The sequence below is a fragment of the Octodon degus genome, unplaced genomic scaffold (assembly GCF_000260255.1).
Source record: "Octodon degus isolate 3935 unplaced genomic scaffold, OctDeg1.0 scaffold00096, whole genome shotgun sequence".
In the NCBI taxonomy this organism is placed as follows: Eukaryota; Metazoa; Chordata; class Mammalia; order Rodentia; family Octodontidae; genus Octodon; species Octodon degus.
The window spans coordinates 8,519,402-8,546,245 of NW_004524672.1; positions in this window are offsets into that span (position 1 = coordinate 8,519,402).

The following is a 26,844-nucleotide window of genomic DNA, read 5'->3' on the forward strand; positions in this document are numbered from 1 at the left end:
TATTATTTGTTGAAACTGTACTTTCGATTTGATTTGAAACTGTCTCATTGCTATATGTTTATCAATAAAACTTTGAAAAGAAAAAAAGGAAATAAGGAACTATTAGCAAGGACTTTATGATAATATATTTCATACTTAGAAAAATGTATTAATTCCTTCAAAATTATAAATGGTTAAGACTCACATGAAAAGTAAATTGTGTGAGTAGTATTCTCTCTTCAAACCTGAACATATAGTTAGACCTTTCCATGTAGAAAAACCTGAGGCCCACAGGCCCTCACTCATGAATTTGCTATACCTCCATACAACATGGAGAAAATAATGTTTTCTAACTTATTCTATACACAACAATATTTCATTACCAAAGCTGGATTAAATATAATAAAGCAGAAAAATGCAATCTTACAGACTGATATCCCCAATAAACACAGATGCAAAAATTCTAAGAAAAATCATGGCAAACATACCAATAACATATAAAATGAATAATGCAAGATAGCCAAGTGGAATATATGTCAAAAATGAAAGGTTGGTTTTCCATTTAAGAATAACTTTATGTAATTTATCATATAAAGAAATAAATCAATTTATCCTGTATATAAATTCATAAAGAACATTTAAAAATCCAATATTTCTTCCAAAATATACTTTCCAAAATTTATGCATATAAAATAACTTCTTCAACTACATGTCACCAAAATAATCTATAACAAACATAAGATAGTGGGGAAAAACTGAATGTTTTCTCCTTAAGATCAGCAACAATGCAAGAATGTACATTCTCATCTCATTTTTATTCAGAATTATGTTGGAGGTTCTGGCCAAGAATAACAGACAGAAAAGGACCCTCTTTCAGAAACTTGGGGCTGGGGTGGTTTACTATTACCAAAAGTATTTAGATAGCCTTAAAAGTACTTTCCACTCAAGAAAATAAGACAGGCCATGAAGTCTATTCGCAAAAGTCATATCTATAAAGAATCACTACCAAAAACTTGCAGAAACACATAAAACTCAATAAGAAAACAAACATCCCAGGAAAAAAAAGAAATGGGCAAAAGATATGAACTGAAGCCTCACCAGAAGAGGTGTACAGATTCCAAGTGAGTACGTGAAAATATGTTCACATCATGTGTCATCAAAGAAATATAAACCACAATAACAATGAGGTACCACTGCGCACCTATTAGAACAGCCAAAATTCACACTCACAACAGCATATGTTGGCTAGGAAGGAGGCTAACCAACAAGAACTCTCATTCACTGTTGGTGGGAATACAAACTGGTAGTCACTATGGAAGGCAACTTGGTGGTTTCTTACAAAACTAAAGCATATGGGTGCTTATAGCAGCTTCATTCACAATTACCAAAACTTGGAAGCAACCAAAATGTCCTTGAGAAGGTGAATGAATAAATAAACTGGGAGAGTCAAACAATATTCTATGCTAAAAAGCAATAAAATATGAAGCCATGAGAGGTCATGCAGAGTACTTACAGTCATATTATAAAGTAAAAGAAACCAATCTGAAAAGACTACAGGTATGTTCCCAACTGTGTGGCATTCTGGAAAAGTTGAAACTATGAAAACAGCAAAAATTCTTTGGTTGCCACTGTGAAAGGGAAGAACAAGTGGAACAGAAAGATTTTAGGGCAGTGAAACTATTCTGTAATACAATGGAGATACATTTCTTTACACACTTATCAAAAATAATAGAATTCACAACCCTGAATGTGATTATTAATGTAAATAATGATCTTTGGGTGGTAATGATGTGTTAGTGTAGATTATAAATCATACCAAATGTATAATCACAAAAAATACATTCTGATGTTTATTAGGGAGATCAGTCTGTAGTATTTCTATGTCTAGTTTTCTTTTTTCATTTCTTTCTTTTTTCTTTTTCTTTTTTTTCTTTTTTTCTTTTTTTGTGGAACAGGGGATTGAACTCAGGCCCTTGCACTTGCCAGGGAAGCGCTTATTCTACTCTGCCATCTCCCTGGCCCCTATGTCTAGTTTTCAAATAAGGACAGTGCTCACAGAATAAATTAGCAAACTCTCCAGTGTGGTGATGTGGGGTGTTGACAGGTGAGGGTGTGGTACATGGATTTCTTAGCATATGGGAATCTGTGCATTCTGGCCTATGCTGTGAATCAAAAGCTGCTTTAAAATTATGTTGTAAGAAGGAATCATATTTGCATTCAGAAAATGGGAAGTTTTCAGGAAGCCAGAATGAAAACTCCTATCCTTAATTTCCTTTTCTAGTGTGAAGGCCTTAAAAGATTTACATACATAGAAGGCAAGATCAGAGATCCGTACACAGTTTGTACCTCCATTGTCTTACCAGAGCTCTGAACACAATGCTGAGAGTCAGGGAGGGAAATCCTACCAAGAATTGGAGCCACACTGATCTCCATTGGTACCTCCATTGGCATCTCCATTGGTACCACAGCAGATCAAGTTGGATAATTCTTCCCCTTACCCAACACCCCACAGAATGTACCATCTTCTTGAGTTTGACAAGTACAAAAACATATAGAAACCATCAAATAAAATAATCAACATAAATTTACTGTTATTATAGGATTTACTAGAATATCAAATGCAACTAGCCCATTACAAATACATAATTATACAACCTGAGAATTACAAATGCAAATTTGAACAGAAGTATGGTCAGGAGAGAGCCAAGTGTTATTTCGGGTCCTTCCCTTCTGCTTATAAGCTTGAACTAATTGCTAAAATTTTTTCTCTACCCTTTTTGTTTTGTTCCTTTGCTCTGTCTTCAAAATCTTAGATCTGCCAGATTAACACAGGTACACCAAGAGTCTTTCTGACCACTGTCTCCCCACTGATTATCTTGGCTTTATCTGCCAATCACTTACTCTGCATTCTACACTGCAGAAACCACACAGAAAGCTTTCCATGTGTTTAAAGATGTTAAATAAAGGCAATTATGGGGAGAATGAAATATAAAGAGCATTCTCAAATAATTACAACCACAGTGGTTTTATCTGCTCCTTGTTACAAATTATTTCTTAACCACATCTCTGATTTTCAGACCAACTGGATTAAGGCCAATCCTAGATTCTTAATGTGAAATCCTGAGTCTAAATCACCTGTCTGCCCCTGCCTGGACTTGTTCTTGACATGCTCATTAGCCAGTTCTGACCAACTCTCATTCCCAAAGGAAGCCAGTGCCCCTGGTCAGGCATTCAGTACTAACACAAAGGTCCAGATTCCTGGGTGCTTGTCAAGCCAAATAATGGCCTCCTCCCTGGGAAGCTTCTTTGTAAACTTGCCAGCAGGAGACTGCTCCTCTTTCCTGTTCAGACTTTGGTAAACCCATTTGCCTTCCCACAGTTTCTAATTCTTTTACTGCTGAGCACGATTTTCTTATTTCTCTTCTCTGGTACTTACTTGTAGCTTAATAGATACTAATAATCCTAGTTCACTCCTACCAGCTCATCAAGTAAAAGGCATTTAATGGACCAGGGACTTTTTTGTGCCTTTTTTTATCTGTCAAAGTGCAATAATCCTATATTATTACTTTGGAAAGCTATTTGGCAATGTTGAGAAAAGATTGTGTGTGTGTGTGTGTGTGTGTGTGTGTGTGTGTGTGTGTGTTAGAAGCTACCCTTTCAAGTCTTAAGTATACACCCATCAGAAATGCTCACATCTATTCAGTAAAAGAAGTAAAGAATCTTTACAGTAGCACTCCTACTAATATCTAAAGCAATCAGAAACAAAGAAACACACACTGGAACTATCATACAGCAAAGAGAATGAACAAACCACACTTACACTCAACAACATTGCTTATGCTTACAAATAATTTTCAGAGAAAGAGCCCTGACACAGAAGTACATACAGTTTGCTTCCATTTATATCAGGCATAAAATCAAACATTCCTCAGCTATGACGATAGAAGGCAGGGTAGTGGTTACCCTGGATGTGAGGTTTGGTTAGTGACCAGAAAAGACAAGGGAGCATTTCCAGGATGACGATAAATCCTGTTCCTCAACCTGGGTGCAGATTGCATGGCTGTCTTCACTTAACAGTAGCTACTAAGATGCCTTCTTCTGATTTGTACCTTTTTCACTATCACCGTGATCTTATATTTCAATGAATTTCTTGAAGAAATTTATGGAAATTAGTGAAATACACTTTAAAAAATGTTTGTTGATGGCTGTGTACCAGATATATTGATATCAAAACACGTAATTCCCATCAAGAAAAGAGGACTGAGGGCTCCAGTAGAAGAAGTGTCTTTTCCAAATATCATTTGTTAATCTGGTTTTATTGACTGGAAATACTGAATTAAGATCTTTGGGAGAACAAAAGTGACCTTCTTCAAGGTTAAAAATTACTTGGTGAGACAGAATGGAGGCCAGATGTCACAGCTCATCCTAATAGTCTTTAATCACACAGTTCCTTTGTTCAAGAACACATCTTGAAGTTCTTTATTAAATAGTTGAGGCTTATTAACTCAGTATTACTCTTCATCCATATGCATATATATGCATATACATAAAACTAAGAATTTTTGCATTACAATAAAAGTTTTCATGCAGTAGATGTTATAGGCATCCCAGTCCCCTACAGAGGCAAGTGATCAATCCTGGTTGAAAAGCCCAAGGGTTCCCCCCAGACCCCACTTTTCCCATACACAGCACCTTCCTCATTCTCTAACTGTATTGATTACTTGTACATATTCACACTGTATTGATTACTTGTACATATTCACACAAAGTATTGAATTTGTCCCAAATTATTCAGACTCATTAAGTTTTCTAAGAGATTATTAATATTTAAGACTAGAATTGCTGGAATGATTGACTTTGTTTCATATCCTGAGAGCTCATTTATTAACTAAGAGTGTCTATATCATCCCACATATAGGCTTAAGGCTAGATATACTCTGGTTAGATGGAGCAGATAAAGATGAGAAATCCTAAAATTTACAATTCAACACTTAATATGTCAGAACACTTACTGATCTTTCTGTAAAGCTCGATTTCCCATTTTGCAACCAGAAGATCTAGAACACATTACTTAAAGTCTCTAAGCCCCCATTTTATTTTAGCCATAAACGAAAAATGGTAGGATCAACTTCCTGAGACTCTTAAGATAATTAAATAAAATTCTGTATATAATCTAATTTATACAGTGCCTAAAAATAGTGACAGTTCAGGCAAGGTGAGCCATTCTTGCCATGCTCATCATTTCCCTTCTGTTAGAAGTCTGTTTTCTTGGCTCTTGTCTGCTGACTGTCTTAGACAAAGTTCACCCAGAAGCAGACTCTGATCTCAGATTGGACTCTTGATCTCAGGATTCATACTCAAGCTATTCATTCAGGGAGACACTAGCAGAGGTGCTGGAGAAGCAAAATAGGATTAAGAAGAAACCAAGGAAAGGTGTGATTTCAGGTGAAGTCCAGCTTCAAACCTACTTCAGAGGGACCTGTGAGCTGTAAAAGATACCTCATCTCACCTCAAGGCAAAGGAGTTGTACTTTGCACCCTATCACCCATGTGTGGTGAAGTAAGGCCTGAAAGGAGGCATACTACTGCTGAGAGCTATAGGCTGCTTATTGGAGCCAGATAGCTCTCGGAGCCACAGGGCAACCCTGTGAAGATTTGGGAAATGGTAAAGGCAACATGAGAAGGTCTGGCCAGGCTGCTTGCAGAGGGTGCTACATCTTCATGTGACTAAATTTGCATGTTCTGTGGCCAACTTTTAATCTTTGGTGTTTTCCTATTTAAACCTCTCTACCAGCACTCTTCCTAGCACTGACCAGCTGTGCCTTACAGACCCAGACCACCCCATGCCATCCTGGTAAGAATGGTCCCCAACCTCCTTGCAAGGCTGATTCCTGGGATCTACCAAAACCTGATGGTGTCCATGGCTTTGTCAGCCAGACTCTACTCCCACTTTTCCATGTGACTGTCAGCAGGGAAGCTGGCATCACATCCCCTAGAATTTGGAAGTGCATAAACCTAGAATTCTGCTTTAAGTTAGTTGATTTCATTTTACTAGTCATATGTTTTAGTTTTACTTATATTGATATATATGACAATATTTTCTTTGTTAGCTATACATATGACTTAGGTGCAGCCCATAAGCAGTCACAGGAATAAAAGAATTGAGAAACAAATACCAGTATTTGTAGAACCAGGGAAATAACTTGTAAACTAAATACACTAAGAGAAAATGTACAATATCAAAGTTGGCGTATACAAACAATGAAAGATGAATCAAACCTAGGTAAAAAAAATCTATTCTCCCCATAATTTATGTCAGTATTTTACATATAATAAAATCCTCCCTAAGCAAATAACTGATAAAGCAATAAAGCTGTCAGATGCAATAAACGGACCATTTTCCTGGACTGTCTGGAAACGCTCCCATTCAGAGGCAGATACCCTGTTTTATTAAGCTCGAAGAAAACATTTATCTATTGTGTGATAAGCCTGACAAGTGTCTAAATCAGCTGCCTAAGAGGACTCTCCAGAAAGGCACAGCTATAGAAGCTGATATTTAATTATATCACCCTGAGTGTGAGATATAATTGCGCCTATTATGTGATAGGGGCAGAAAAGGGGGAGTAGAAATTAACTTCCATTGAACAACAAAGCAATTACCCATTATTGAAGATAAGGTAGGACATCTCCATTGTGCTCTGAGACTGGATTCATTTATCAAAGTTTCCGTTGTTCCTCCACATCTGCATGACCTACACAGAAGGTCAACTGAGAGGCTAAAATGTCATACCCAGGTGAAACTTGATATCTCAAAAACAACCACTAGCATGAGTTTCAAATGTCTCCAACTGAAGATGTTATTCTTCCCCTACTGGTGATCTTCTTTTACCACCACCCTCCACCCTCAGCATCACCCAAACTAGAACACTGGAAATATTCTTAGTATCGTCTCATCCTTTAGGCCATTTGAGCATTAATTCTTACAAATTGATGTTCTGAACTCCTACGAATTATGATTCCTCCCCCCTTCTCTGGTTTCACTGTCACACTTTAGGTTCTGGCCATTTCTTGCCAACCCTGTAGCGTTTATCTCTTGTCAGAACTGCCTCACACACCCAAATCCTGTGCTTACTGGGGGCCACTGACAGAACACTGATCACACTATAAATTTCTAAAATGTAGACTTGGTCGTGTCACTCTTCTGCCTTAAAATAATTGGCCTGAGTTCAGAGAGGTTTCAGAAGAGGCAGTCAAGAAAGAAAGAACATTCTTAAAGATTCCATTTTCGGAAACTTAAAAGATATATAGTGTGGTCGTTAGGGTGGAATGTCAACTTGATAGCCCTTGCCCTATGCCTGAGGGGTTGCTAGAGCATGCTTCTCTCTGGGAGAGTCATGGCAATGTGACCAAGGGTGTGACAGCCCCTTACCCTTTCCTCTCTGTCACTGTTCCCCTGCTTTGCTGCCCAACCACCACCAACTATTTTTGCTCTGCCACACACTTCTGCCAGATGTTTCTGCTGTGGAGCCAGCTGACCATGGAATGAATCTCCCGAGGCCAGGAACTAAATTGAACCCCTCTTCCTTTGAGTTGAAGGGATGAAGTACTAAGTCTCAGCAATAGAAAAGCTGAGTAATATGGTGTTTAGAGGGGTACCAGGAAGGTAAATTAGTAAGTTATTGTCACTACCATAAATATGGTGATTTAAAAACAAATATATTTCTGTGCAGTTCTGGAGGTCAGAAATCTTAAAATGGGTCCTATGGAAATAAAACTAAGAGGTCAGACGAGCACCACATCTTCAGGAGACTCCAGAGGAGATTTCCATTCTGTGCCTTTTCCAGTTTCACAAAGTTTCTGTATTCCTTTTCTTAGAGCCTTTTTTCCAGCTATTAGATCATCATAACCTCTGTTTCTCTTTCCCCCTCCCCTTCACTAATTCTCCTACCTCTTTTTTTCATTTACAAGGTCCATTGTAATTACAATGGGCCCACCAGGGTAGTATAGGATTGTCTCCCTATTGCAAAATTCCTGTCTTAATCATATCTAAAGAATCCTTTTTATCACTATCTTAGTCTATTCTCTGATGCTATAGCAGAACACCTGACTCTTGGAAATATATAAAGAAACAAGGCTTGATTAGCTCATAGTTTCAAAGCATGGAAGTTGAACATTGGTTAAGAGCCTCGTACTACAACATCACACAGCTGAAGCACATGCGAAAATAGCCATGAAGATCATGCAGAAGAGACAAAACACACAGGACAAACTTGTTTTATAACAACCCACTCCTGTTAACAAATCCACTCCCACAAGAGCTACAACTCACACCCTCAGGATGATATTGCTTTGTTCATAAGACCTTGTTCCCATAATCCAAATGCCCATATCTCAAGACGGCTGCTACACTGAGGAATTAGGCCTGAACATGAGGTGAGTCTAGACCATATCCAAACCATAAAAATCCATGAAAGGTAACTTGTCCACAGGCTTTGGCGACTGAACCACAGGCATTTAAAATTAAAGAGATCATTATTCTATGACGTGTGGCAAAAACATGAAGAAAAACAAAGAAGTGAAGACTTAGAGAGGCATAGCAGAGTTTACCTTTATGGAGGGAAAGGGTTTATAGTTAGAAACACATGGAAGCAAGCTTCCAAAAGGTGGAAATTTGTCTATATTTAGTATTTGCTTTAAAAGAATGCTTTCGTCCTTACATTTATCTTTGTGTTTTTAATGTACAAGTGGAATATCCTTTATTTAAAATGATTGAAATTGGAAATATTCTGGATTTCACTTATTTCTGGATTTTTGAACATTTACATATATATAAAGAGACATTAAGATAGGACCCAAAGAGCCGGTGGTATAGCTCAAACTAAGCACTTGCTTAGGTAAGTGCAGGGGACAGGGTTTGATCCCTAGCTCTGCATGCCACGCTGGCCCCACCCTTGGGAATGCTGGAGTCTGAGTGGGTGGCATGTGCCTGTAATCCCAACACTAGGGAGGCAGAAATCAGGAGGATCACTACGAGTCTGGGCTGTGCAGTGAGATCCTGCACACACACACACCCAAAAAAAACCCTAAAATGGAAACCACATCTAAACATGAAATGTATTCATATCTTATATTTACCTTAAACATACAGGTAAGAGATAATTTTCATAATTTCTTAATTAATTTTGTGCATGAAACTTTGTTTCATGATGTAGAATATTCCACTATGGCATTATGTCATCACTCAAAAACTTCAGAATTGGAAACATTTCATATTTTCATATTGGGGCTCCCAACTTGTACATACTTATTTCCTGTTAAGATAAAGATTTCTAAGCCTACCTGAAGATGTTCATCAAATTATTCTGTATAACGGGTTCTCATAGTATAGCATCACTTCTCTTACCAGCTTTATCTCTCAGCACACTGCCTTCTTCCCACTCTTCTTCCTGACCCCTATTTCCCACCTTGCCCCCCCCCAGCCATCTTGACTGTCAAATGTCCCTTTACATTTTTGTATCTTTGCTCACAAAATTCTCTCCATCTGGTTTGCTTTTACCTTCTTGCATGGTGAGTATCATAACCTCCCCTAAATCCCAAGCCAAATGGTATTTCCTATAGTAAGCCCTCTCCTAAGCCATTCAGCTGGCATCCTCTTTGCCAGGGCATTTTGTCTGTGATCCATGACAGCACTTGCCACATTCAACTGTGAATGGGTGTTTGTGTATCTATCTTCTACACAAATCTTTAAACACCTTTAGGTCTATTTCTTAGCAAAGTGCTTGGCATGCATTCTATACTTGATAGACATGCTTTTTAATTTTAATAAAATACGATCCTTTCAACTGTGTGAAAAAGGCTAGAGGGCAGTGGTGGGGCAGATGGAGGCCGAGCAAATGGAGAGAAGCCAAATTCATACAATTAAATTCAAGGTACACTGTGCTGGCTGCATGAATTGTAGCTTTGAAGAGAGGCTTAAGTAAAAAGTGTGCAGATACTTTATATGCAGTTGATTTTCATTATCTGTGACTATAATGTACAAAGTTGATACAAATGCCAAACAATTGTTCCTGAGAAAAAGGCATTGTTAGGTACCTAATGGCCTCTGGTGACATCACTTGCATCAACTAATCAATGTACAACCTTGTTTCAGCTGTGTTTCCATTAAACAATACCTTATTTAATACACTGTTGATTCATTAACCTTGAACTCATGCCCACCAGTACTATACTTCATGGCTAAACTGAGCTAACGTGCCTATTTTCTCCATAAAGTACCTAATAGCCTTATTGTGCTTGGGAACTCTTAGACAGCACTCAGCACTTCCTTTGTGGGTTATTTTAGGAAGAAAACAAATTTTTAAATCACAAAAATGACAAAAACATAGCACTAAATAGGCCTCAGAAATAATGAGTGTACAGTATGCGAGCTGAAAGAAGGAAGGAGGGCTTCATGCGTGTTGTCATCTCCTGTGCTATCTCTGCTGGGAATGTGGCATTTGGTGACTGGGACTCTGTGGCTCTGTGCATGCAATGTCCATAAGTGATCACTAGAGTACCACAGAGTATTAATTTGGGGGTTCAATTTTAGCAAGTCCACACATTTGCAAATATGAAATACTTGAATAATGACCATCAACTCTACTTTGTTCTAATTGTTTCTGTTTTCCAAGAGTGGAAACAAACACCGACAGTAGTGACTCGCTGTGGTCCCATGAGACCATTTTAATCTACAAGGCTCTGTTTAAGGACAAAGTGTGTGCTCTGCCCTCTACAGGCTGGCCATAAACCCGCAAACCGATGTTGGGAAAGAGGGGTTTTAGGGTCTGCTTACTCAATTAGGTATTCCTTTGCAGTTGTTTCTTTATTGAAATTGCTGTGTGACACTGGAGCACGTTTTGCTTCCCTTGCCCCTTAGGACTGGACTGGGACATTACCGTCACTATTGCCGATCTTCGCTAATTGTCAGCATTTTCCTCTGTACTCATGACGGAATGCCCCCAAAAATATAAATTTGATTTAAACAAACGCACAAACCTGACAACTGAGACTTTATTAATCCTTCTTCCTTCAGGATTAATAGAAACTCTTCTATTAATCTTCAAAGATGCACTGTCCCCTATCAGTATGGTGCACTGACTTGATTGACCTTGGTCTTTCACATTTCCAGGAGTAGATGCTTTCTGAGTTTGTCTCACACTCCTGGGACATAGAAGCCCACCAAATGGAGAGAGCTTGTGGGCAGCATCCGTCCCATGTGCCTGCAGGTGTGGGGGCCTCACACCTCCTCCATACAGATTTCCAGCTCCAACTCACTTGCCATTTAGTCACAAACCAATGAGAAGAAACAGACGTCATTACTAATTGACAAAGCAAACACATTTTTTCATTACATATTCCAGTGAACTATTTATCATAAGCAGAATGCTATTGGATACTCACTTTATGAAATACAACAGTCTGAAGCCAAGATGAGCCATATCACAACTCCTGTTCAACTTATCTTTGAGCAAAAGATGCCTGGCTTTGGGCTAAATTTCTTTGGGGTGCTAGGAATCGGACTCAGGACCTCATACTTGCCAGGCAGTTACCATGCCACTGGGCTATATTGCCAGCCCTGGGCTAAATTTCTAATAAATATTATGCTACCAACTTTTCTTTATTAATGTTCCATTTAATGTGATTGCTATGATATTCATAGGACCAAATTCTAGAAACACACGTAATGAAACACAGTTCTATAAGAGTACTAGGAATAAGGTTGATCAAATCACCTCATCTTCAATCACTCCGTAAAAGCCTAGTCACTTATTAAAGAACGGAAATGACAAGAAAAGTAAATATCGAGCAGCTAGTTAGAGGAGTGTTGTACTTAAATTCTTTACAGGTTTTTGATTAAATTCTTTACAGGTTTTTCTGGCATTGCCATTAAATTATATGGTTCATTAGCCCCTCTTCACCTCAGATAGCTATCAAAATTCACCCAAAAAGACAACAGAGCAACATTTTATTTCATTCTTATTAGAATGAGAACCAAATGGCTTCATTTTCTGTGCCTAACACTCACCAGGTGAAATTCTCTCTGACCTCTCTGGTTGATTTAAGAATTCCACGGCAATCTTAAATTGTTCTGGTGAGTCAGTACCTGAGTTTTTACAATTGGGGTTTTATTATTCTAAAAATGACAAACATCATTTTGCTCTGGATGCTATCATAAGTTAAGAAAACATTTATGTAATCAGCAATAAGCACAGTGAATCCAAGAAGTCATTAATGACAAGCTATTTTATGTGAGGGATTGCAAGAAGGTTAGATTCAGAGCTTAAGCAAAAGTATTTTCCTGTAACTTTTCTGTAAATGAGGACATTAAAGTCAGAGAAAGAACAATGCTTTTGCCATAATTCATAGTTTTTTGAAAGCTAAATGACCTTTTTAAAAATTTCTTGGCCTCAAGATGTGATAAAAATTGAAGGGATATGAATACTTACAATGCAGTAATGAATTGTAAATGACTTAGTAATCCACATCCAGGGCTCACAGATCCTGTCCAAAAAAGCCTCTATTCGTACATCTAAACCACCCAACAATAGCTCCTTCTACTGGTATCTGAATTCCATATCAAATAAAAATTATTCTGCTTATAAAGAGTCTTTCCTTTTAGAGTAAGCTTGCTACCTTTGTTGTTTACTGTAACTAATTTAAAATTCATCCCAACATATCAAACAGAATGTTATAGAACAAAATAAATACATTTTATTAGTTAGGCTGTTCCACTAACTTCATATTTTAAGAAAGAAAAATACTGAATGTTGCAGTCCTTTTCCTCTGCCCCAACAGGAGGGTCTGACAGGTACCAGGCTGAGCTCTGAATGGAGTATCCAGACACACCCGGCCCTTAAGGCACGCTGTCTGTCGCTCACACTTCCGAACCCCATCACCCAGCAGACACATCGGTGTGCACTAGTCCACACTCTGCCTCGGAAGGGTTGTATGCCTCGAGTTTTCAAATATGTATTTTTTAAAAGTGCGTGAATGGTGAGGTAACAAGGGGCCTGTATGTAGGGGCCGTGGAGTTTTGAAATACTCCGTCCTCCATTTCACCCCATCCGGTTATTGAGATAGTTAAAAGAAATCGCCGTGAGATGTTTTCCAATATAGCCCAATTAGCTACAGATCTCCGGGGTCAAAGCTTCAATAACAGCATTATATAAAGCTCCCCAGGTGACGGAAGGCCGAGATTCACAGAGTTGAAGTATCTCTCCAGAGGCTGCTCTTTCTCATAGAACCTTGATCTGCAAATGCACAGTCACGGCCCAGCACACAGTGAGACTCAAGTTCTTCCCAACTGCTACCCAGACATAGTAAACGTGCTTCAGGAACCACCTAAGCCTCTACGGAGAAACCTGCGAAATTAGTAGAGGACCACCAGTGGGGCTGGGTACACTGCAAATATTCCTATGATCCAGACAAGGTTCAGGCCGAGCACGCGCAGTGTTAGGAGCATGCTCAAGAAAGTTGACTTCTTGAAGCCACCTAATTCAATGGCTGCAGGTAGCCCCTAAAACGAAGGAGTGGAGAGACCAGGGCGCCCCTAGTGGACTCCTCTGGGATTGTTCAGCTTCGCAGTTAGCCTCAGCTTCCTTTGAATTGGAGCTAGTGAACTCCGTAGTGCTTTATCAGCTAAGAAGCATGGACTGGGCAGAGTGAGATATGAGAGATTTTAAAGAGACCCAGGAATGATTATAGCGTTCATTTACATCATTATATAATATATTATTTTATATAATCTTAAAATTATAATATACAGTATAGTTGTACAGTATAATATGCAATCTGAAAGAAGTTAATGGACAAAATAAGCCCCAAATCCTGAAAGGATTTAACATCTTTGTGGTGGATCTTCTATTTAGACAAACATGTTGGTGGGCTTTTTGGTCATGGAAAGAAAGACTCGGAGCAGCCTCGGGATGAAAACTAAGTGAGCACGAAAGGAAGGGTCACTGCCTTGAGCTCCACATTGCGACAGCATTGTGTCTGGTTTATTTGTCCAAAAATTGACATTTTATTGTCATTATTATCTGTCTAATAATAGACATTTTTGCTATTCCTACTTTTTGACTATTGAAAATGTACGCATCCTTATGTGCTATTATTTCTAACATATATATCCCGGCAAGTAAAATTTTAGTGTCTCTGGACAGCACTCGCTGACTTTAATAAGCATATGAATCACGGGGTTCTTGTTAAAATGCAGATTCTGATTTAGAAGGTCCCGGAGGTGGTCTGAAATGGCCCCTTTCTCCCAAACTCTCGGAAAGCCAGCACCGCTGATTCATAGACTATGATGCTTCGAATAGCAAAACCATAGCATACGTGCACTCATTTATTTTGATAATTATTAAAATGAGAAAGACAGTGTTAAAAATTAAAAGTGAAGAGTACAAGAGTAAAGGACAAGCCCGTTTTCTAGCTTTGTACACTTATGCGCCATTGGAATTTGTTTCAATGTGCACACTATTTTTTAGTCATTAAAAGAATAGGAAGCCTGATACAAGCTATGAGATAATTTATTTATTTATTTATTATTTACTTATTTATTTATTTGCGGAACTGGGGATTGAACTCAGGTTCTTGTGCTTGCTAGGCAAGCGTTTATTCTACTGCGCCATCTCCCCAGCCCCCATATGAGATACTTTAAATCAGTAACCATTTTAATAAATAACCAAGATGTGAAAAAATTATTCTACTTCCTAATAACCAGGAGGATTGTGCCCATTTTCTCAGTATATGTTACTTTTCCAGTATTACTATAAAATTCCAGGTAAAAATTCTCTGTTTTTGTTTTTTTAATGTATTTGGTACATGTTCTCACTACGCGGCTCAGACCAGTACTACTCCTCCTGTTTCCAGCCTCCCCAGCACTGGGATTACAGGCAGGCACCGCCGCACTTGGTCTCAGTGGTCAGCTCAGTATGCCCAGAAGGTGGGGCCAAAGCAGCATGTGGTGCCCACCAGTAAAGAATCTTAATTTTCTGTTTTCTTGCCTCTGCTTTGAACGGAGTTCTTCCAGAATTTTCCCTGGTCATCTTCGAGGCTTTAAATTTCACCTAGCCCTTGTTTGGTCTCCTCCCTAGCAGCCCAAACCTGCCCTATGGGGAGCCAGGGCATTGTCAAAGCCTTTACAACTTTCAGTTTTTGCAAACTCCAGAGATCCCCAGAAGGAGATGAGGTCTTAACTACTGGGGAGCAAATGAGGGACTATCTGCTGAGACTACAGCTCCTTAACAAGCTTCTGAGAGTCAGTCTCTCAAGATAACGAGGGGTAGTCCCTGCTTTTCCATAAAATCTCTCATGACCACCCTGTGGAAAGTTAAGGTCAATAAAATCACAGATGATATATTTATTTGGAGTAACTGCCTGAATTTTATTTCATTACATATTTTGGTAAAAATTTCCTGGAAATCTTTTTTTTTTTTTTTCCTGATTTTTTTTTTCACTTTAGCTTTGACAAGCAAGAGTAGCATCTAACTTTTAGAAATGAAAATCTATAAGAAATCCAGGAACCTAAAAAGAGATTTAAAATCATTTTGATATTATAGCAAATCCATGTTCACCTTAACCATTATAACAGAAATATGTGCTGAGGTCAGTAACGAATTTGAAAACTTGCTTAATGCATCAGCTGATGTTAGGCAACTTGGAGTGTATCACTCTATCTACTTTTCTGCTTTAGTATCTTACGTCATTTTAGAAAAATTAGAAACCTGCCCCTCTAAAAAGTCCTTGGCCACTCACCCAAGGGTGAGGCCAGGTGGGTGATAACAGTTTTTTCCTCAGGCTCCAGAAAGCCAAGACAGAGGTAATGTTGCCAATGACTGAACTTTAGGCAATGTAAAAATCAAAGATTAGCTGTTTTATTTCAAGAGTGGTTGGCACTTTATTGGTTGGGACTTGGAAGGCCTTAAGAGAAGTTAACAGTTTATAGTCTACAAATTACACTCTAAGACACGGGAGTTTATTGGAACCAGAGAGCTCATTTCTTGACCTTTTGCAAAGACAACACACTAGCATTTTTTGAACCCAAATCAACATAAGTTCTTTGGTTAAAAGGACTCACCCACTGAGGCCAACAGCAGGGTGAATTTTTCATGATAAGCAGAGAAGATGCAAAAATAAACTACCAGTAGTTGTTTATACGTGTATGTGTCATAAGCTTTTCAAACCCGTTTTCCAAGTATCTTTAAACATAAAGTAACCAGGGAAGAGTATATCTATTGTTTCTCCTCTGGCTATCTGAGCAGTGTTGTTTAAAATGATGGCAACAGAACACAGAAGGGTGCATCACAGTGCTAGTCCCTAAGATCCATTATGGTGCCTGTCACAAATGGATGGTGCTGTACTTCTGAATCAGTGGCCTTGTTAGACAGCCTCAGACAAGCACATACCATTTGCCTCCTTATTTTGTGCCTATTTCTACCCTCTCATTACACACTATGCTCACTCTGCAGCATGATCACAGTGGCACAATTATTCCATAAAAGAATTACCCATTGCAACCTTTTCAGATTCACCAGGAGATGCTGAAATTTGAAATTGGGTTTCAACCAAAGACGCAGTATGCTGAAGTACCTGCAATAAACTGAAGCCATTAGAGCTATTTGCAAACTAAGTGGATGTGTCTTTGTTAAAATTTGATGTTTATTTTTAATATGGTTGCCTGCCCTTCTCTATTTGAACAGCTCATTACACCTTAAATATAAACCACATGCACACTAGAGCATTTATGTAATTTTCTGGGGCAAAGAATTTGGGCTGTGATCCAACACGAAAATATATTACTTTAATATTTATTTGCATCTGTTTGGTATTGTCAAGATCCATACAGAGCTGAATCAGTTTGCTTTCCTTTACAAACATAAAAAAGAGAGAAGAAAACTCTGCTCACAAACTATTAGTAGTCAAGTGGATTTGAAAAGCATCATTTAAGATTCAGCTCTTCTTTGCAGATATTAGTATCGCAAGCATTGATAAAGAATAATGTAATGAATGATGAGTTTCGAACAATACGATGGCTGATTTAGTAAAGCTATGTTTTTGGCTTAGACAATAGGACGTTTGATCAAATCAGCCACAGAGAAGGAAGTGGTATTGCAAAAGATGAGTTTCTAATGGAGACAGACAATGAACTGTACATCAGAAACAGCTGCAGGGAAACGGATCCCACTGCACATTTACATGTTAATATGCTGAATTTCCACATTCGATGGTCACAATTTCGATTCCTAAGACAGCCAGGTGCCTTTACATCTGTGTGGTATACTTAGAAAGGAAGAAAAACCAGACAGAAAATATTTTATATTCACAGTATGCCCTTTCAAATTTTTCCCTTATTAATTTCATTATCCTTTAAGCTATGAAAATAAGGATGATTTGTTTATCAATGAAATTATATACAACTTTAGATGGTATGAGTGGTTTTTTTTTTCCATGAAGAGATCTATCACCTGGTTGTGTGATAAGTATCAGCCTTTAACCTTGGGCAATACTTTAAGAAAGGCCAAGAAACAGACATCATTTATCTAAAGAAGGTACTGGTATTAAGCAGTGATGCTGGCAGAACAGAACAGATTCAAAACCTCAGTGACTGTACATTGTAAATATTATGTCCTGTGATGCTCATAGGACATATCGAAAACAGATCAGCAGGGACTTTTGTTCCGCATTTACCGAGGGCCACAAGTTGAGGACATCCCATCATATGTCCATACTGGACACCCAGTAGCACTGGCACATTAGAGGAATAAAGCATGGAACACTCACACTCGGCCTTAAATCTGCACATAGAGGAGTGATCTAACATTTGGTGAAAATTACTCTGTGTAATGCTTCAGCTAATCTGTACATTAGAGGCCTAAAAAAAATTGATTGTCTCTTTCTGCAGAATGCATCGTGGGGGGGGTCAATGTCATCTTCTTTACACATTACCAAATACTGTGCTTTAATACATCCACTTTTAATTTGCTATGAAGCTATTACAATCCACAAGGAATTGTAATGCGAAGTTACATATCATTAACAAAAAAGAATTCTTTTTCTAATGGATACTACCCTGGATGTTGTAGGGGTGGGGTTAAATTTCTAAATCCCTTTTAAATACATATCTAGTAAGCTTCTTTGTGCAGAAACAAACAAACCATAAAATTAGTGGAAGTATTGACAATTCCTCTAAACAACCTCCAGAGGGACAAACTTATGATGAACCATCTTCATCATATAAAATAATATATGGCTCAGTGCACACTCTGGCTTTGGAAACAACTAATTGAAACTCATTCTCTTTATATAGAGCTAACACAAGTCTTAATACAGGGGCTTACAGGGAGTAGATCAAGAGATCCCAAGGGTAAACGACACCCTTACTGATCTCAGGGAAGACCTGTGCTTCAGGAGATTCTCAAGAAATTCTGAGCTGAAACAAAACAAGGGAAAGAAATATATGACTATCTGAAATGTGTCTGTGGAAGGAACTGGACAACAGACCAGGACAACTGAAAGTATTATCTTGGGTTCAAAAATATTGGTCAAGTAGAATCAAATAAAGCCAGGAATTGATAAATGCACTTTTATTAACCAAAACAATAGAGGGAAGGGGATGTCACCCTGCAGGACCCAGAGACACTGTCACAGTTCAAATCCAAATGTCCACATCACATTTGCACAGGAAAGATGAGTTCAGAGTAAGGATCTTGTTTGCATTTCTTTTCTCTAGACAAATGAGTTGACTTTTTTTTTTTCTGTTTTTGATTTTTTTTTTCTTTCTTGGAAAGGATTTCTTTGCCTTCAAAATGTTTTTGTGACATGGAGAAAATGTAAACTATATTTGAATTTTCATAACCTCTGAATTTTATGGCAGGCACTATTAACAGTTTTTGTTTCAACACCTGTTATCAAATCATAACATTTTAGTTAAACTGGCAAATCATTTTCTTTCATAATGAAAGTGTAAATGAACTCTGATGTAAAATGATTTTGACAATTATTTTTTACTGTGTATATTAACAGCTACTTAGTATTCTAACATGACATAAACACTCTTATAATCTTTGTGCAATACATTGTAATAAATTCTGTACATTTCCATCTCTGCCACTGGAAAATAAGCTTTTCATGGACAAGGTCGATGCCTTATACTTTTCTGAATAGCTCAGCACAAGTTGATTAAAGTCAGGCTTTAACAAATGTTTAGCAAATATATTATACAAAGCATTCAAAGGTAAATAAAATTTATTTTGTTGGTGTATGCAGGCTAAGACTGGATTCAGAATCTCTAGGTGGGGCTAGGGATACAGTTCAGTGGCATAAGCACCTGCCTAGCAAGCACAAGGACCCAAGTTCAATCCCCAGTCCAAAAAAAAAAAAAAAAAATCAGAATCTCCTGGTAACAAAAGTTTCTCAAACATATATTTTGGATAGGGGAAAGAAAGCTTTAAGTCCTAAGCAAATTTCTTATTTTTCACAGAAACTAGTCCTTCAACATTTCTTGGCAAAAGGATAGACTGCTACCTACCTAGATTAGAAGGATCACTGAGTATTATCTCAAAAACTAATAGCTCAATGTCTGGTCCTCTGTGTACTGCACGAAGGAAGACAGCACTGAATAAAGGTACATATCCACACAAAAGCTGAAAAGTCACACAGTCTTTTTTATAAGTTTCATTAGTACATGTTTGCAGAAAAAGGAAGTTTTCATTTACCTTTGAGATTGTGTGTAGGAAACACGGCTTCTCCCTTTCATCTCTTCCCACCCACCTCCCTACTTCTGTCTCTAAATCTCCTTCCCCCATTTTCATTCTTGTTACCATTCTCAGCTCATATTTAAGGTATAAAATGCTTACCTTCATTGTATTTGATGCCTAGAGATGGTATACCTTAAATCTTCTGACCTCTGCTTTCCCTCCCTCTCTCCTCTCACCCTCAGGCTCCTGGATGCTTCCCATTTTCAAGAGTTCTATCCCTTGTTCCCTTCTATCCACCCTTTATTTTCTTTTGCTCTTTGTAACTTGCCTTATTCAAATGAGAGCACGCATTCACTATTTAACCTTGTGTGTCTGATTTACTTCACTAAATACTGGTCATAACAGAATCTCCAAAGAAAATAGATCACCAAAACTATCTACATGAAATTGTTAATGGTCAAGAATCTACATGTCAGATGTGAACCTAAATTTAGAAACCACAAATGTCAACAATATCTCATGTTTAGGAAATTTAGATGGAAACAGTTCAACTGTGAGACTTTCCAAGAAACCCTGTCTTGGGGGATGGTAGCTTGGCTCACAGTGACCAGAATTCTGAGCAGGGGAGGGTGGGCTTGAAATAGGGTTGAAGATTTCTGTTTGGGTATCTCTTCTAGATACTTATTAAAATTCAATCCCCAGAGTAATAGTGATGGGAAGTGGGGCCTTTAGAAGTGAGTAGGCCACATAGGCTCCACCCCCATAGGTAAATTAAATGGCTTATGAGGGGAATATAAGACACCAGTGCTGTCTTTGGGCCCTTCTGCCTACCACCTCACGATGACACAGCAGGAAGACCCTCGCCAGAGGCCAACACCTTCACCCTGTATCTTTCAGTCTCTTGAGCTCTCAGTCAAGGTTGTGCATCATAATTCATTCTATCTTAGGCTTCCTGACATATGAGCACAAAACAGATTAAGACCAGGGTAGGTCCAGCACTATTTGTTGATGAATAGAGTGTAGGCTATGAGAGAAAGCATAGATATGAAGGTTCTGACCTCATGAAGTTCTGTTCCCTCAGAGGGGAAGACTTTAAAGGAGTAGATTTGTGGAGTAAATCAGTGATTCAATTGGAGTATGTTAAATTGCAGAGTTGAGATGCCTATGAGACATCCAAGTAGAACTGCTTGCTCAACAAGCAGAAATAACTTACAAACTATGGCTTTAACCATAGTAACTCTGGTAAAGAATTAACTGTCCAGGACAACATTGGCTCAGAGGAATGAAACAACCTTTCCAAGGACCACATGGCCAGAAAACAGCATGTGTTTGTTACACTTACTTAGTGCAAAGAATATCTTACATGTATATCGAAATTCAGACTTGTTTATATTGCAATCTTTTGTGCATTTGTGCCTCATGTGTGCAAATAGGCAGCAGGAGCCTCAAGGGCAGAAACAAAGCCCTTACTAAATTATATATCCCCAAAGTTTGCTAGTACAACACATGATTAGTTGCACACGGTGAATAACAATCACAGACACCTCAGGAATGAATACATTGCTGTACTGTGGGCCTCAGTTTTCTCATACATGCTTTGGGAACTTGTCCTTGAAAGCCTCATTCTAGGGATGTATTGTCCCAAATAGAATAAATAATAAAATAATAATAATAATGATAAATCTTTTTTTCTTTTATTAATTTTATTGAACAATAGCATTGAGACAGTTTCAAAACCGATTAGTAGGACAGTTTCAATAATTAATACATTGCATATTGTTGTCTTCATAGTGGTTATTCATAGTACAAGATGTAGACATGAAATCCTGTCCAAACACTATTAGTATAAATCTTTCTTCTCACTGAATTAAGAGAAAGTAGCTGTATATCATCCTAACTACTTTGTATATACAGATACAAAACGGTCCTTCATTTGTATCCCCTCTTTTTGTTTACTTTTGTCAGAGATGGGTATTCCATTGCCACTTCAATATTGTAGGTGAAGGGGCCGGGGAGATGGCTCAGTAGGATAAGCACTTGACTGGTGAATGCAAGGATCTGAGTTCAATCCCCAGTTCCGGGAAAAAAAAAAACAAAAAAAAACACAATATTGTAGGTGAGTAAATTCAGCAAAATAATCCAATACACTCTTACACACTTACAAGAGGGCTAGTGCAACTAAAGAACTGAAATCTCCATCTTCTAAATTTTAAACAATGTAAATTAACACCAATGGAGGTAAGTGGCTACCATACCAGGTAGCATAGATACAAAAGCTTCCTATCAATAGACTTCAATTACCTGGAGGTCCCCTAGAGGCTCTGCACGCAGAATGTGGGTAGCACCCCCTATGCTCCTCCGGATGATTGCAGATCTTAGCGATGGTAGCTCCACTCACCTTCACGCAGTCACTAGCCCATCACTTGAAAACACTGGGAGGCAATTCCTTTTGATTTTTTTTACATTTAAGTTCCTACCAGTCATTTTAAATAGTTATGGTATATCAACAGTGCCCTTATTACTATATTATATTAGTATAACTGAGTACTTACAAATCTTTTTCCACTCCCATTTCCCTCCCTGATTCCCAAAATGCAGCCGTCACCATGACTTGATATTTATCATTTCCAGTCATGCTTTTCACTTTTACTGTATGTGTATCTATAAACAAAAACAGCATTCTTCAAGTGAGCCTACAACCATAATATGCCCTTCTGATGACTGAGTTCTTAACTAGTACAGTTTATATCCTTATAAAACATGGATGTTTCCCCAAACCAGATGATATCTGAGAAGTATTTCCAAGTAGCCTCCCAAGCCAAGGATCATAAACTCTGTCTCTGGAGAAAACAGCTAACTTGGAATTATTTAAACTCACATATGAAAATCATTCCAAGGGAGGGTAGAAGAGTGGAAGGGCATAGTTTCAAGTAAAGAAATCCACAACAGTCATCACAAGAAAAATAAATCCACAGAACTGAGGAAATTATCACATATCACAGATAAGGGGCATCCAGAGGCAAAGCTGTTAAGAGGCTCAGTCTTCTCCTGGACATCTGCGCCTCTGACAAAGACTTTCCCTTCATGGCGTAAGCCATCTTTGGTGGACTCTGCAGCATTCTTCCTCATCTCTGAGCAACGCTAACGCCCACCCATCAGGCTGGCTTCCCAGAAGCCCATCTGAGGTTTAGATGGAAGTGCCAAGGACTTCTTTAGACAGCTCCCAGGAGAAGACAGAGAGGAAAGAGGGGAGGCAGGAAAAGGAACGAGAGAAGCCTCGTCCCACAGAGGAACTGTGGAGAGCAAGCTGCTTCTCGGAATTGCACCCATTTTACCTGAAGCCACATTTTGACTTTTCAAAACCCACTTATAGCAGCCATCGACCACCAGGGAGAAGGGTAAGGATGGCCATAAACTTCTGCATTCTGTAATCCAAGAAGGAAAAACAGATACACTTTACAAATTGTAGGTTCTGCTTTGGGCCACCAAAGCTAAAAGCCAATCACAACCAGAAAAAAGAAACAAAGACACATGAGGAGGTGAACCTGGGCACCAGAGGTATCTGATACATCCACAGGAATTGATGGATTATTGAGTTGCAGCAGAAATCAAATTATTGAGCCAATGGGGCAATTTTGGAACTTTAGAAATTAACATCTGAACAAAGAGGTCTTTTAATATCTGTATTCCCCCCCTCAAGCCCCCTAAATCGGGCACCATAAAAACAGTCTTTAAATAGATAAGTTCTGCTTTGACTCCAGGCCCCAGGAGGCTAGGTACTTCTCACAATAATGTTTGTCCAATTATAAAGTAACCTGAGTGCTAAAATTCATTGTGCACTTTAAGGCCACCTCCTGGTGGCAGAACATCAAACAAACAAAGAACAAAGAGCAGCCACATCCTCCTGCCTCTGTTGCACACTACTGTAACGAGAGCAGCCCAACTCAGCTTTGCTTCAGGATCCTTTTTTTTTCTTAATATCTTTTGATATTAGTGCATACTGATGATACAGATTAATAGAATTTTGTTTTGGCTGATTCAAGCATGCACATAACCTAGCCTTTCCTTGGCATCAGAAGCCCAATGACCTAGTAAAATATAAACTTGGTAAAAAAACAATCCTCAATATGCAATCCAGTGTGCCAGGGAAGGAACCTCAGATTGGAAAAAAAGAGTTGGTAGAATAAGGCCCTTGCCTACTTCCATGGGAGGTTTGACCTGGCATCTTTGAGCACTTGCAAAACAGGGTGAGGCCACAAGAAGGAAGTTTCAATCAAACTGTTTTGGGAATTAGCTGTGCAAGTCCCGAGTTACCATTGTGTGAGCACTTCCCACATCCATAAGCAAATTGGCATGGTGTGACTGGGAGCCATCCTATGGAATTGGGTAGACAGCCAACTCTCAAAGAGATATTTTGTCACCAGCCCAACAAACACTCCATAGTATCTCAGAGAGGAGAGAAAATGCCTCCAGGAGAAAGAAGCAGAAGTGATTCCTAGTCCTAATTCTGTCTGTAGTCACTCAGCATGGATAAAGCCTCACATCCTGAACTGAACTTTGAAAAGGATAGAGCCAAGTGCTTTTGCTTAGTATACATAACACTGCAGCTGGGTAGAGGGTGGGGGAGAGGGAATCAAAGGATGAAAAACAAGCCTGTCTTCAGCTCCTCCGGCCTGTGCTTTATTCTATGCTCACCACATTATTTTTAGTCTTTATTATTCTTAAATTTTCCTGATGAATCTTTGAAAAGACATTTCAAGTATAGAAAAAAAAATATGCAAGAGGAATCTAGCCACTGCTATCATCATTAACCTCAGACTCAGTGGAATAAGCTCTTCCCTGGCAAGCGCAAGGGATGGAGTTCAATCCCCAGTTCTTAAAAAAAAAAAAAAAAAAAAAAAAAATTAACCCCAGGTGTTTGCCTCTTGTTTATTACATTCTGCATGAGAAGAGCTGGTTTAAATCAAGCTGTTTATGGCTTATGTTTTTGAATCTTATTTAAAGTCTTTCCTTATCATAATATAAAAATCTAGGGCAGGCCAGATAGCTCAGGAATCTAAAGTGCCTGCTTCAGCAGAGCACAGTGGCAGGGGTTTGATCCCCAGCGTATTATGCCAGCCCTGCCCCCGGGGCCCGTTGAAACAGAGATTGAGACTGGGTGTGGTGGCGCAAGGCCGTAATCCCAGCACTTGGGAGGCTGAAAACAGGAGAATCACCATGAGTCCGATCTACATAGTGAGACCCTGTACACCCTGTAAACCCTGCCCTAAATTAATAATAATAATATAAAAACGTTTCTTGCATTCCCTTTCAAATACCAGTTTTTCTTCTCACATTTTGGTGCTGTATCCATTTGGAATTTATTTCTGTATGTTAACAAGAGACCTAGCTTTCTTGTTCTATGTGGCCTCTGTGATTTTTCTTTTTCTTTTTGTCTTTCTTTCTTTTTTTCTTTCTTTTTTTTTTTTTTTTTTTTTTTTTTTTGGTGGTACCAGAGATCAAACTCAGGACCTTGTGCTTGCCAGACAAGCACTTATTCCACTGTACTATCTCCCCAGCCCACTACACTCTCTCCCCAGTCCTTTGATTTTTTGAGTGACAGGTTTTTTTCACTCAAAGATTTGCAATGTCTCCTTTGTCATATACCTTATTCCCTCCCTGTGCAAGTTTGCCACTGGGTTCCCCTCTTCTTTTCTGTGTCTCCTTCTGTGTTATTGCCATGTTGTCTATATTTCTAGACTTTAATGTAAGTTATGTATCAAATAAATCAAATCATTCATTGCACTTAATATTCTTAGGGCTATTTTTATTCTTTGCTTCTGAAAAATTTTATAAATTTTATTTGTAAAATTCTATTGTGAATCTGATTGAGGTTTTAATGTACTTATAGGTTAAAAGGCAAATAATTGATATCCTTGTAAGATTAATTCTAGCACAAAAAAAACAAGATATTTTTCCCATTTCCTCATGTCTTCCTTACATTTTCAACAGTGGTAATGTTATTTATCTTCTGTGAGATTTGCTTATGTGCCCATTATTTTTACTTTTATTAATTGGCCTTTCCCTTTAATTTACATTTTACTTATCTGCTGTTCATACACAGACTGCTATTAATTTTTGTATATTGATTTTATGCTCAATGAAAATGAACTCAACAGCTTGTAAAAACTTCTCTTGGGGCCAGCAAGATAGCTCAGTGGACTAAGTACCTGCTTAGGCAAGAGCAGAGAATGAGGTTTCATCCCCAGTACTACATGCTGCACCACCCTGCCTTCAGGGAGGGCGTGGTGGAGCGCACCTGTAATCCCAGTTCTGGGGAGGCTGAAAGCAGGAGGATCACTGTGAGTCTGTGCTGCACAGTGAGACCATGTCAAAAACAAACAAACAAAAACAAAACAAAAGAAACTTCTTTTGTTTGCTCATACAAGCAGTATTAAAAGTGAAGAATAAAAACTTTTTCATGCATTTCAATAATTATCTGTTTTGTTTCCTTTTTTTTACTATATTCCCTTGCACCTGTCAGTCAATATAGATTAGAAATAGAATATGTGTGTATATTTGTCTTGACTTTAATAAGATAATACTAAATTTCACCATTATCAATGGTATTTACTATAATTTCTTAGAAACTCTCTCCTCTTAACAAAGACCATTTGCTCATAAGTAGGTTCAATTTTATTAAAGCCTTTTTGTTCATCTGGATGATCATGAAATCTTTCTCTTTTAAAATTTCATGTTGTACAAAGTCTCTTGGAAGACAAAGTAGGAGGAACTCTTGAAGGCATAGGGATAGGGAAAGAGTTCATGAACAAAAATCAAATCTCATGGGTAATAGTTGAAAGAATTAACAACTGGGACCTCCTCTTATTGAGAAGTTTTTGCACGTCAAAAGAAATTACCAGCAAAGTGAAAAGACAACCCACAAATTTGGAAAAAATCTTGACTAATAAGCACTCAAAGATCTGCTTTCTAAAATCTATGAAGAACTAAAAAACATTAGGGCCCCAAAATTTAAAGACCCAACCCAGAAATGGCCATCCAAGATTAACACATACTTCTCAGAGGATGAAATTAAAGAAGCGAATAAATATATGAAAAAATGCTCCACATCACTAGCCATCCTTGAAATGTAA